Raw genomic sequence first — 12,989 nt, forward strand, 5'->3', positions numbered from 1 at the left:
GACGTGAGCGATGCATCCGCGTGGACAGCTGCTATATAATAATACATTTACATGTCTTCGTCAAGTATGAAGTTAAGTGAAAAGTGAATGTAGTGTCAATTGTTTATAGCAACGATAATTGCGATAATTGAAAAATGAAACCATTCCATCAGTATTTTCTTATGACGTTGTCACGTTCAACTATTGTCAGTAAGCCGACTTTACAGACAAAAGATTTTTTGCTGTTAGTTTCTTATCGTGTTAATAGGAAATTCCTAGCAAGATTTGGCTATTTTTCATCTTCAAATATTCGCAATAATCAAATGACATTCGTATGGAAAACAAATCAGACGTGGAATGTGGCACTGCATCGAAATTCTTTGTTGTTTTATTTGTGTGTTACCAGATTATATATCAGTACTATGTCTTTTTCCGTGGGCAAACATAGTGTGTAGGACGCCCTCCTGCTAGATGGAGCAAAGAACTGCGCAAGGCAGCTAGAAATGACTGGATGCGTATAACCGAAGATCGGGTTCCGTGACGAGTTTTGGGGGACTGCCACAGGCTGATGATGATGATGATGAGAGGCTATTGGATGCCAGTAGAGGTAGTTCATTACCAATACCTTGCCCGTTTCTGTCACAAGTAGTCATGCGTCTTGATTCGAAGAGTGGAATCACGGCCCTTGTTCATTACTAAAAATACTTCAAGTTGAGATTTCCATGAGCCTCGGTAACTACTAAGCTACAAGAAGACCCAGAACTAAATTAAAAAATCTTTGTTCTTCTCACTACGTTAAGATTATGAAAAAAATGCAGATTTTTGCTTCATATCAAACGTTTCTTTGACTCAAAGTAAAATAATTAATCTTAACTCAAAACATTTTTAATAAAATAATTAATCTTAACTCAAGAAGTTTTTTAATAGTATTTATACGGGATGGTTTAAATTGCTTTTCTCAATTAAATAATTGTTTTTTCTCGTCATTAAATAACTAATCTCGTTTTAATTATTGAGCCGTGATCCGCTAGTACCACGCAAATTTTATATTATACAGAGCTTCGAAAGAACTATCGACTCCGTTATTGAACACGGGAACAATTTCAATTTAAAAAAATCAACTATGCTGTCATACACATCAGCGTGGTAATCACACTTTCCGGTTTGAAGACTGAAACTCCTGTAAAATAACACAATTGAGGCTTTGATCTCATGTGTCAAGGTAGCTAGCGATATCGTATTTTAATCCTGTAGGACATTTTCAAGATAATTTTAAATCATTTTAATTTTTACTGTTGGTAGAACCTATTGTAAGTCAGCGCGGGTAGGCACCACCACCCTGCCTATTTCTGCCTTGAAACAGTAATGCGTTTCGGTTTGAAGGGTGGGGCAGCTGTTGTAACTATACTTGAGAACTTAGAATTTATATCTCAAGGTGGGTGGCGCATTTACGCTGTCTATGGGCTCCAGTAACCACTTAACACCAGGTGAGCTGTGAGCTGTTCCCCCATTTAAGCAATAAAAAAAAAATAGAAGTTGTGAACATTATTTTGTACAGTATTATCCGGATAGATAGAGATTTTTGTCTACGTAGTTGCCGATTTCTTGAGTTATGACGGAAAAACTTACGTCTACAGCGTCTTCAACATCCTGAGCGTTCAAATTTTACCCTCACTTTTAGAAAAGCCGCGGAATCGCAGTTTTTTTATCTGTTCGCTTAATATACGTACATATTGAATGAAGTCATTGAAAAACAAATTAATTTTATGATTATATTTAACGTGTAGAGAATAAAGGGTTTTCCAACATGAAAGGATAGGCCTTTGAAAAGTCGTTTTCATATTTTGCAATCCGCTTCGAACAATACATTCCCGTTGGATGAACTATTCGTTCTTTTCATTTTGCAGCGCTTTAAAAAGTTCCCAAAAAACGCCAGAACGAAACATTGGATTCGAGCTTTTGTCCTTTAAACTTTCAAGGATATTGTTGTCAAACATCATTGTTTGAGCTTTTGCCTTTCTATGTTGTTTTTTATTGTCATACAAAGTTTTTTGCAAGCTATGAATATGTCACAATTAAAGTGTTTTTTTTTGTTCTGTTTTTTTGTCGATCTGCCTCATTTTATATCAACTTTTAAGCAATTTAAGTGATTTTATGATTTTGCTATCCGCAAACAAGATGCTTGATAATAATTAATAACCGAAATACAGTAGATTAATTTGTGCTAACCAATATCTTCGAACTGACTTTATATGGATGTGAACAATTTTGATATTCAAGGTCGCCCCCTATAAAGTGAATCCCAGAGTCCTGGTTAATATGACCACGCGGCTTTCTGTGAAAACATAATTATGTTGAAATCGTGATTACCCCGCAACCAGCTTAGAGACTCACAAAACACCCTGCTTACAAGAATTTATAAGATTACCATAATTTAATAAAAGCTCAAGTATAATCACCTCCTTAAAAGCAACACAGGCTGATTATAGAATACTTCAATGTTTATGATAAGACAGTATGTGCAATAAAACAAAAATATTTTTTTATGTATATTTTATTTAAATTATTACAAAGCTATGAATTCATAATTTGATATCTTGGTTCGGCATCGGTGCAGCCTTGTGCGGTTGGTCTGACGTGGTATTGCGCCCGTAGAGTATTTAGTGTCTTGCAGTGGAACCTCTCTAAATTACTCTTCCATCGCATTACTATCCTAGATAGATATAGAACCTAGAAAGATATGGTTGGCCTCCCGCATCGCAATTTAATGTATTTTCAGGTGCATATATAGCTTGGCAGCTCCTTATTGACATCTCAGTCCATGTTAAAAAATGACAGCAAGTGGACTGCGTCTCTTTCCAATTTTTTTTCAGGTATCAGTTCAAGGCTCACAGTCTCCCGATTTCTTATTCGTAAGTAGATCGAAGATAAACTGGCTATCCTTCTATCCTTTCATTTTCCTGAACCTCATTCTTTAGTGTTTCGGGTGGACGCCGCTCCTACCGCTCCCTTTACTTTACAGTAGGCAGCGGCTTGGCTCCACCCCTGGAATTGTTGAAGTCCATGGGCGACGGTAACCACCCACCACCAGGTGAGCCGTGCGCACATCTACCCACTAGGGCAATAAAAAAAACAAAATCAAAAGTTTTTTGTTTAAAAATAAATGATGTTTAATTACCATAATAATATCACTTTTAGAATAGTGACTAGTATACAACCACTAGATATAGCCGTTTTACCCTGTGTGATTTTCAACATTTTTTCTAAAAGATATTGACTTTAACAATGTCTCTCCTCACTATGTAAAACTACCGCGATGAATCTCAGTTACGTCTACAGAGATCATTTATCGCTCACCCTCTGGACCTAGATCCGTCCTTTTTTTTTTTAAAATAGGTCCACTTGGTTTCAAGAGCCAATAGACACCACCACAGCATGCATCCTGTCGTCGATCTTAAGATATGATGACGTCGAAATATCGATTACATTGTATAATGGTTTCAAATCGAAACACATGACTGCATTCCGATAGAAGTGGAGTCATGCGAGCTCACGGTATGCTCTGCTTCTATAGGTTCTATATAGACTATTCAGAAACGCCGATGAAACCATATTCACGTCATCATTGCGAGCAGCACAATGATCTTCCGTACAAAACACAAGCTATTGGAATACTCTTTACATTTTTGCTATGAAAGCCCGGTATCTCATCCAAACAACTCAGCATGTCTTGATTCTTCTCAGCATCTTGACTGCAGCGATTCAACATTAGCAGGGCAGCTGAACAGGTCAGGATTTAGTTCAGTATTCTGCGTCGAGGGTATCAACCCTGTCCCCTCTTCTGGTTTCCAGATCTTGAAATTTGAATTAGTAAAAGATAATTTTGATTTCACTAAAGATTAAGGATGCAATTGTGCAAGTGTTGCGCCTTAAATTGCATGCGCAAGGGCATGTGCGTCGGTGCGTATGCGTGCACGTGCTTGAAGACTTGAAAAGGAATGGTCTGGGTCGGTGGCATAAGGTCGGGGTTCTTGGTGAATTGACTTGAAATATAATTAAAGCAGCCAATAGAAGCCTGGGGCTCAAAAAGGAGCGAGGATAGATGAAAAAGGATGAATTGAGGTAGGTACGTAAGTTTGGATGACAAGGGAAAACTGATAGTTTAATTGGAGTTAGCTTATGCGGTAAATAAAAAAAGATAGAGGTTTTTTTTATTGCTTTGATGGATGAACGAGCTCAAAGCCCACCTGGTGTTAAGTGGTTACTGGAGCCCATGACATCTACAACGTAAATGCGCCACCCACCTAAGGTTAACCTGTAAGTTCTAAGGTCTCAAGTACGGCTGCCCCACCCTTCAAACTGAAACGCATTACTGCTTCACAGCAGAAATAGGCAGGGTGGTGGTACGTACCCGCGCGGATTCACAAGAGGTACTACCACCAGTAATTACGCAAATTATAATTTTGCGGGTTTCATTTTTATTACACGATGTTACTCCTTCACCGTGGAAGTCAATCATGAACAATTGTTAAGTACGTATATCATTAGAAAAATTGGTACCTGCCAGCGGGATTCGAACACCGATGCATCGCTTTATACGATTGCACCACGCGTCTATCCTTTAGGCCACATCGACTTCAAAACAACTTCAAAGTGGAATCTCATTCCATTCTCTCATCCTAAACAACGCAACGTCTCATGACGATAGTCTTTAACTAGTATGTGCTGCCGGTGATGGCATAAGGCAGTGAGACGTGATCACTGGCGATGAGCCAGCAGGCAGCGGCTTGGCTCTGCTCCTGGAATTGCTGACGTCCATGGGCGATGGTAACCAGGTACCATCATGTGGGCCGTATGCTCGTTTGCCTGCACGGGCAATAAAAAAGAGCCTTTCAAAAAGCTCAAAGTTTCTCAAAGAGAAACAAGTCCGATGACAGTCTGGCCCATAGTGCGAAAGAGAAGGCTGACCTTCTGGTCAAACTCTTCGCCTCGAACTCGACTGTGGACGACGGGGGTGTCACACCACCGAACATCCTCCGGTGTGATAGCTCCCTGCTGGAGATCTACTTCACACAGTGTGCAGTCAGGCGGGATATCCGACTCCTGGACGTCCATAAGTCGAGTGGGCCGGACGGCATCCCTGCAGTGGTTCTGAAAACGTGCGCCCCTGAGCTGACGCCTGCGCTATCGCGTTTGTATCGCCTCTCTTATTGCGCTAACAGGGTTCCGTCTTCATGGAAGACCGCCCACGTCCACCCTATTCCCAAGAAGGGTGAACGGTCGGACCCATCGAGCTATAGGCCTATCGCGATAACTTCCTCGCTTTCCAAGGTGATGGAGCGAATAATAAATATACAACTCCTGAAGTATCTTGAAGATCGCCAGCTGATCAGTGACCGACAGTACGGTTTCCGTCACGGTCGCTCAGCTGGCGATCTTCTTGTATACCTTACTCACAGGTGGGCTAAAGCCTTGGAGAGCAAGGGCGAGGCTCTTGCTGTGAGCCTTGATATCGCGAAGGCCTTCGACAGGGTCTAGCATAGGGCAATTCTGTCGAAGCTACCATCTTACGGAATCCCCGAGGGTCTCTGCAAGTGGATCGCTAGCTTTTTGGATTGGCGGAGCATCACGGTCGTTGTAGACGGTGACTGTTCTGATACCATGACCATTAACGCTGGCGTTCCACAAGGTTCGATGCTCTCCCCCACGGTTTTCATCCTGTATATCAATGACATGCTGTCTATTGATGGCATGCATTGCTATGCGGATGACAGCACGGGGGATGCGCGATATATCGGCCATCAGAGTCTCTCTCGGAGCGTGGTGCAAGAGAGACGATCAAAACTTGTGTCTGAAGTGGAGAACTCTGTGGGGCGAGTCTCCAAATGGGGTTAATTGAACTTGGTTCAATTCAACCCGTTAAAGACACAAGTTTGCGCGTTCACTTCAAAGAAGGACCCCTTTGTCATGGCGCCGCAATTCCAAGGAGTATCCCTGCAACCTTCCGAGAGTATTGGGATACTTGGGGTCGACATTTCGAGCGATGTTCAGTTTCGGAGTCATCTGGAAGGTAAAGCCAAGTTGGCGTCCAAAATGCTGGGAGTCCTCAATAGAGCGAAGCGGTACTTCACGCCTGGACAAAGGCTTTTGCTTTATAAAGCACAAGTCCGGCCTCGCGTGGAGTACTGCTCCCATCTCTGGGCCGGGACTGATGGAATCATCTCAAACGATTCCTCAGAGCATTTCCCATGGAACATACGGTACAAAATACAGAGAGAAGAGAAGTCCTTCCGCAGACCCAGAGGTTCCAAATGATCCCTGAGAATGGGATTATCGACAATCCGAACGGCTCTCTTCTGCATGGAGTCAAATGCAAATATAAAGCAAATATTTGTCCAGGCGTGAAGCACCGCTTCTCTCTGTTGAGGACTTCATTTTGGACGTCAACTTGGCTTTGCCTTCGAAATGACTCCGAATTTGGACATCGCTCAAAATGTCGACCCCAAGTATCCCGATACTCGTGGAAGGTTACAGGGATAATCCTGGAATTGCACCATGACAAAGGGGTCGCAGAGGTGCGAGGTAGGCCACCCACTAGGTGGGTCGGCGACCTATTGAAGCTCGCGAGAATTTTCTGGATGCGGGTTGCGTAGGAGTGGTCGCTATGGCGCATCTTGGGGAAAGCCTATGTTCAGTAGTGGACGTCTGTAAGCCGATGATGATATAGGTACTTTAGAGTGCAGAAGGGAATTGAAGTGACATAAAAAAAGGTGGAAATAGGGGACTGGGAACGGGGCGTGGGTTATTGTGTAGGTAGAGATTTAGTAATATGAGGAAATCGAAAATATCTCAAATATATTTTCTTGTGTCGTGTATTCGAATTTCGATATCCGATATTCGATTCGAAGTAGGCGAGAGGGGCAATTTATGCAAGTGTGATTGATGGAATGCAATTAAAGAGTAAAGTGGGAATTTGCAAAGCTGGTGGTGGTGAAGGGATTGGAATTTATGTAATAAAATTTGAAGATTCAAAATTGGAATTTTTTACGTGACAACGTCTTATAATTCGATGTAGCCGGCTGTACGCACGAGAAAACATGACTTATGCGGCGTTACCTCGCTCTGAGGCATTTCATTTAAGGCTTGAAGTGCAAGCGAGACCGCGCAACGAACGACAAAGAGGCACAATCGGCGTACTCGTTCGACATTTGTCTCTCTCCTACTTAAGTGAGCGATGCATCCGCGTGGAAAGCTGCTATACAATAATACATTTACATAAATATCTATCAAACAAATAAAATTAAAATTTCCTTTTGAAAAATGAAACCATTTTTTACTTATAATTTATAATAGTTACAGCTTAACTAAAGATAAGGTAAAGATGGGAGGGAGGTTTTATACATATCGTTCTAAATAAAGTTGCAATGTATTATTTTGGAGACTTTAGGAGAGTAAGGCGTGAGAAGAGCTTAGTCTACGCGCAGGTGTAGATCGAATCTGTGCGGTTGATATTAACTATGTCTAAAACTATCATAGAATTTAATATTTGAAAATTTAACCTCGTTATTAGTTCGTATTAATTTTCCGCCATACTTTTATAAATGCTTGTATAAAAAGATAATTCCTGTATTTGAAACACTCATCGATTTCATGATGTTATATTAGAATTTTCCAAAATAATACTCACATAGTTATTCCCTTATATAACTAGACAATGCTATTTTTTTAAATCTAATAATATACTTTTAATAAAATATTGAAACAACACGTTTATCAAACTAAAATTACATAAATCATGATGAAAATGCTATCTGACGTAAAACTAAGCTTTCCTTTTCGAGTAGCCCACTAACATTTACTCACAATCGTAAAATCGTAAAGTAGGGGATTTCGTCTATGTCAAGTAAAAGATCCAGTCCACGAACTTTTGTAATCTGGAAGCTATCTGAGCCTGAAATTCTCATCCACTGCCGTCAAAACACAAAAAGCGCGTTGAAATCTTTTCCACGATGTAAATTTATTTACATTTACATTACAAAACTAATACCGAGGTCTAATTTAAGTTCCTATCAGCAACCAGGTGACAAGCCAGTGCAGTTGGTGTACTATGAGCAAATTTTACGTGACTCCTATGAAAGCTATGAAAACTCTTAAACTTGCTAAATAAAACAAAGGTTTCTACTTACCTGCGGTCGGACCCGGCTCGCTGTCTGTCAGATCGTGGAAGGCGCACCGCTTACAATTTAAAACCGATACCCGAAAAATGCGTTTTTTAATTTAGTATTTAAAAATGATCACCGAATTTACGTGAAAACGAATTCTTGAAGTATCGTAAGATGACGCGAGAGAATCTAGATGCAAACTCGAAAGTAGCCGCGGTCGATGAAGCTATATCAAATAATAGACTTAGGTTTGCTCCAGGTAAGGAGACAGGCAGTACTTAGGGGCAGCTTACCACTATTCCCGAAGCTCCTCTCTTGCCGTCCGCACGGATCGGAGGCCGGAGCGCTTGTGGAGGGTTTGATGGGCTTAAAGCTCTTATACTCAAGTCCCTCGCCCCGCGCACCCCTCGCACAGCATCCAAAGGGGCGTTTCAGGCTTAAAACCATAGTTACCATAGAAACCAATGCTGAAACTCAGGTGCTAGACAGAGAAGAATGTTGAATGTCCTGTCGAAGGTGGGCGGGCTGTCGGAACTCTATGGACCAATCTGGTTTAAGCTTAAAAATAGATGACATTAAAACATAACATCTTCTATAAATGCTGATCGATGATGCACAGCGGCCATTGCAGTTTTACGCACACAGCCGTGGACTGGACACGTCTACGGCACACTTCTACATACAAATCCTTCTATTATATTCTAGGAAATATAGACAATTGAAAGTATTTTCGTAAAATGGAAAGACTATTCAGCATCTGTAAATATCGAGATAGGTGAGGGCTTTCGGGTAAGGTGAAATCTATTTTTTGTTCATACCAGTGTTTTATTAAATTTTCGCCGCTGAACAATTTCACGACAATTTCTTTTAACATTATTTGTTTTAATTTTCGTTTCTAGGATCTTTCGTCATTTTAGAAGATTGAAAACTGCTAATACTGATTTTGTAAGTAAATTATTATAAGCTAATTATAATATTTGTAAGTTAAATATTGATTATTATTAATATGCTTAGTCCCTATGTGGATACTGAAGTTTAAAACTAATAGCATTATAATGTCATCACATGTACGATTTATATGTAAGATAAGATTTTACAAGATGGATAATTGTATATTTAAAATAAACGATGCGTAGAATTCTGACTTGTGTGCCTATAGCGATTTTCTTGTTATTGTTTACATATAATAATAATGGTGCTAAATATAGAAATCGTTATATGTTTTTGTCAGCGATTATATATTATGTAGTTTTTAATTAAAGGCTTAAGCGAACCGATTTTCATTTCTTCGAATAAGCAGAGGGTCTTCTCACCTACTTAGCTAATAAATTACTAAATAAATTTATAAACACAAACTGAAACACGAAAACCGTATACTTCGATATATGAGCTCGAAGTTACAATGGAATTGGAATGCGGAATGACGGCTCCGCTTCCCTCCGAACAAAAATGCGTTATTGCTTTGCGGAAGAAATAGCTCGAACTTATACGGACTCTATAATATAGCTCAAGCTAGAAGCTATTACTCACTACTATTACCGTAAGCGCACTACTACATATTATAAGCATATGCGATTATTGTTTTCATGAGCGCTACGAATCAACATCAACAAGCACTAATTCTATTTTACTTGCGCTACGGCGATCTTTCGTAGTCACCGGCTACGAGAAGAATGCGTAGCTATATTGTAGTGAGTTCAAATGCACATACGAATTGATATATTTAGAGTATTTAATTTTGTCATCGCGTGTAGAGTGTTCATATCTGACTTTGTTTTTTTTTCATCATATTTAACAATAAAAAGTATCACAAGCATCGCTTGAATACCTTTTTTTTATTGCCCTTGTAACCAACGAGCATACGGCCCACCTGATGGTGAGTGGTCACCGTCGCCCGTGGACTTCAACAATGCCAGGGGCAAAGCCAAGCCGCTGCGCACACAGTCGAATTCTCAAAATTAATTTGTAATATTGTTAATTTTTTCTTACTGACTCAAATGACTAGTTTCTAGCAGAATGAGGTAGTATTATTATACTATTATGATTCAATTAAAACCTTAGAGCGAAACACTTTTTGATTCATATTTGAGGCCACTGTTCGCGCACCTCAGCGAATTCAAAATCGGGCGTTACGAATTCTTCTTCTTTTTCTCCACCTTATCCCACTAGGTGGGGTCGGCACAGCTAATTTTCTTTTCCATTCTCTGCTATCAGCCGTCACGACAACACTAACTCCTCTCTCTCTCATATCGTCATTCACACACTCCATCCATGTCTTCTTCGGTTGATCTCTTCCCCCTCTACCTTATACTACCGTTTCCATACATCTCCTAGTCACGTGCATCTTCTCTCTACGCATCACATGTCCATACCACGCTAATCGAATGATAGATGTCTATGGGCTCCAGTAACCACTTAACACCAGGTGGGCTGTGAGCTCGTCCACACATCTAAGCAATAAAAAAAAAAAAAAAAAAAAAAAAAAAAAAAAAAAAAAAAAAAAAAAAAAAAAAAAAAAAAAAAACATAACTTTACACACTAAGCGAAAGTTTGCTTTATAACTTGAATTTCATAGTAAAACTTGCGTGCTATATATACTATAAGACTCTATATATACTATAAAATTTTTAATGTGTTTAAATACTATTTGAAATAGTAAATACTCGATCGATTTTTTGGAAAATTATGTTGAAGAATGAAATAATAGAGAGCGTTATCTGCATTGTATAAAAACTTGTGGAAAGCTATCTTTGAAGTAGAAACGGATAGTGTGACGTTGAAAAACGCGCAGCAGAAGTCATTTTGCTGTTTATTTTTTGGCAGAAATGTAATTTTTAACATATAGCATTATAACTAAAAAAATGATATATGTTTCAAAATGAAGTTATGCCTTTGCAGGCAAACAAGTGTACGATCCATCTAATGGTTAGTGTTCCCCATTGCTCATCGACATCATCATACCAGGGGTACAATCACCTACATTACAAACTATTGAAGGAAGTTCATTTCAAAATCGCATGGCACGTTACAAAAAGTTCTCTAACTTATATCAAATCTGCAGTTTTCCGTGACCACGAAACCTGAAGATGTCGATAAAAAGAAAATTAAATTAATAAAACACACCCGAAATAAATATTTATTTTGAACGTGTTGCTGTCAATAAGCTGGATTGAACTCAATGTAGTCTGTTTGAATTCGAATAGGACCGAAAACACGAGTATTCCACGTGATTGACATCGCCAACCTCGAGAGATACGAAGTCTCAAGTAAAAATAGCTACGTATTCCGTTACATGTTGCTAAACTATCAGTATATTTCATAACGGTATAAAACTTTCTTTTCTCCTTTTCGTGCGACGTATATATTTTGAGCCCGTATTAAAATATTTACAGAAAAAACACAAGCAAAAGAACACCCTAAAATACATTTTATACATTAAAGTTCTTAATAAGGCAAAGTACTGTAAGCAACGCATCTATGATTGTCTTTACTAATCAATCGCGAGTTCCTAGTTACGCTGTCAATTGTCAGTGTTCATTCAAATTACAAAATAAATAGTTTTCTTAAATAGATTTTCGGCTAAGCTGTGTCTAATTATGCACGCCCTAACAAAAATACATTTTAACTAATTTTAACGTCTTAGATTTTTATATCTAAAACTATCTGACCCGGCAGACCTCGTAGTGCCTCAATCGATAAATAAAAGACCGACACTTTTGTATAAAATAAACTTAAAACAAACAAAAGGAATCCGTCCGACGGGGGACACATCAAAACAAAAACAAAATTGTTATTTTTATTTAATTCCGAGCATTTTCATATTTATATACCTTTTAAACTTCCTCTGGACTTCCATAAATAATTCAAGACCAAAATTAGCCAAATCGGTCCATCCGTTCTCGAGTTTTAGTGAGATTAACGAACAGCAATTCATTTTTATATATTTAGATATATAGAAGATAGATATACGCAAGAAGATTTAAGTAATGTTTATATGGTTCAGGAGGACAACGTGTGAGCACTTCGATCCGTATACACTAATAACAACACATCCTATAAATTATTGGATTATATCATTATTCGACTACCCCTACATGAATTGTGTTTCCTAGAAATAAATTCCTCGAAAATAAAATATAATGATGAATATAATAAATAGGAAAAGGGATAGTGGATATATGTATGTACATACGACTTTAATGTAATAAGGTTACTGTGATAGTAAATCCAGCAAACCTAAAAACAAACTTTAGTATTTAATTTAAAAAAAATTACGAGTGACAGTTGACTTTTAATAAAACATTCACTGTTTATATAAGGGGCCGTGTACAATTATGATCCTCACGTGTACCTACACAGAATGAGACAATGAGAGAAAATCGCACGGAGGCGGCATAAAGCCTTTTCCTTGCGTGACGTTTTCTAAAAGTCAACTCTGATCGCCGCATAAAGGTACTCTGTTCCAAAAACATTAAGCACACTGAATTGACAGGCTATTGATATCCATGACCCTATCTAACTACACCTCTAAATCTCATCTACTAAACTGAAATGCTAAATATTGCACTAGTTCACAAACCTTGCACTAGTTCACTAGTCCAAGATTTATAAACTTGACTTGAACTTCAGTCTAATACAGAGTTTGTGACTTAATTCAAACTAGTGGTCGTCCAGTACTCGAAATTCGACTATAATTAATTGAAATTATAAGTTTGTACACTATTAAGATTCTATTTTCAAAGACTATTTATTATACTTCTATAATCACAAATTTCGCCAAGACTACACTATAGAAAAATATTAATAAAACAAACAATATATACAAATCTATTCTCAATTTGACATCAG

General features: G+C 38.6%; 1 protein-coding gene across 8 annotated transcripts in view; it reads right to left on the bottom strand.

Annotated features, from left to right (window-relative positions):
• LOC114246158 (alpha-1,3-mannosyl-glycoprotein 4-beta-N-acetylglucosaminyltransferase B) overlaps positions 1 to 12,989 on the bottom strand; it is a 107,581-nt gene that overhangs the window by 36,832 nt on the left and 57,760 nt on the right. Inside the window, exon 1 of one of the 8 annotated variants that reach the window (XM_028178602.2) lies at positions 8,435 to 8,585. The exons of 6 other annotated variants lie outside the window; for them this stretch is intronic. The gene's annotated coding sequence lies outside the window, so the exon portion shown is untranslated. One more of the 8 variants, XM_089740231.1, reaches the window with a different exon arrangement.

The sequence above is a fragment of the Bombyx mandarina genome, chromosome 01, assembly GCF_030267445.1.
Source record: "Bombyx mandarina strain Sakado chromosome 01, ASM3026744v2".
Lineage (NCBI taxonomy): Eukaryota > Metazoa > Arthropoda > Insecta > Lepidoptera > Bombycidae > Bombyx > Bombyx mandarina.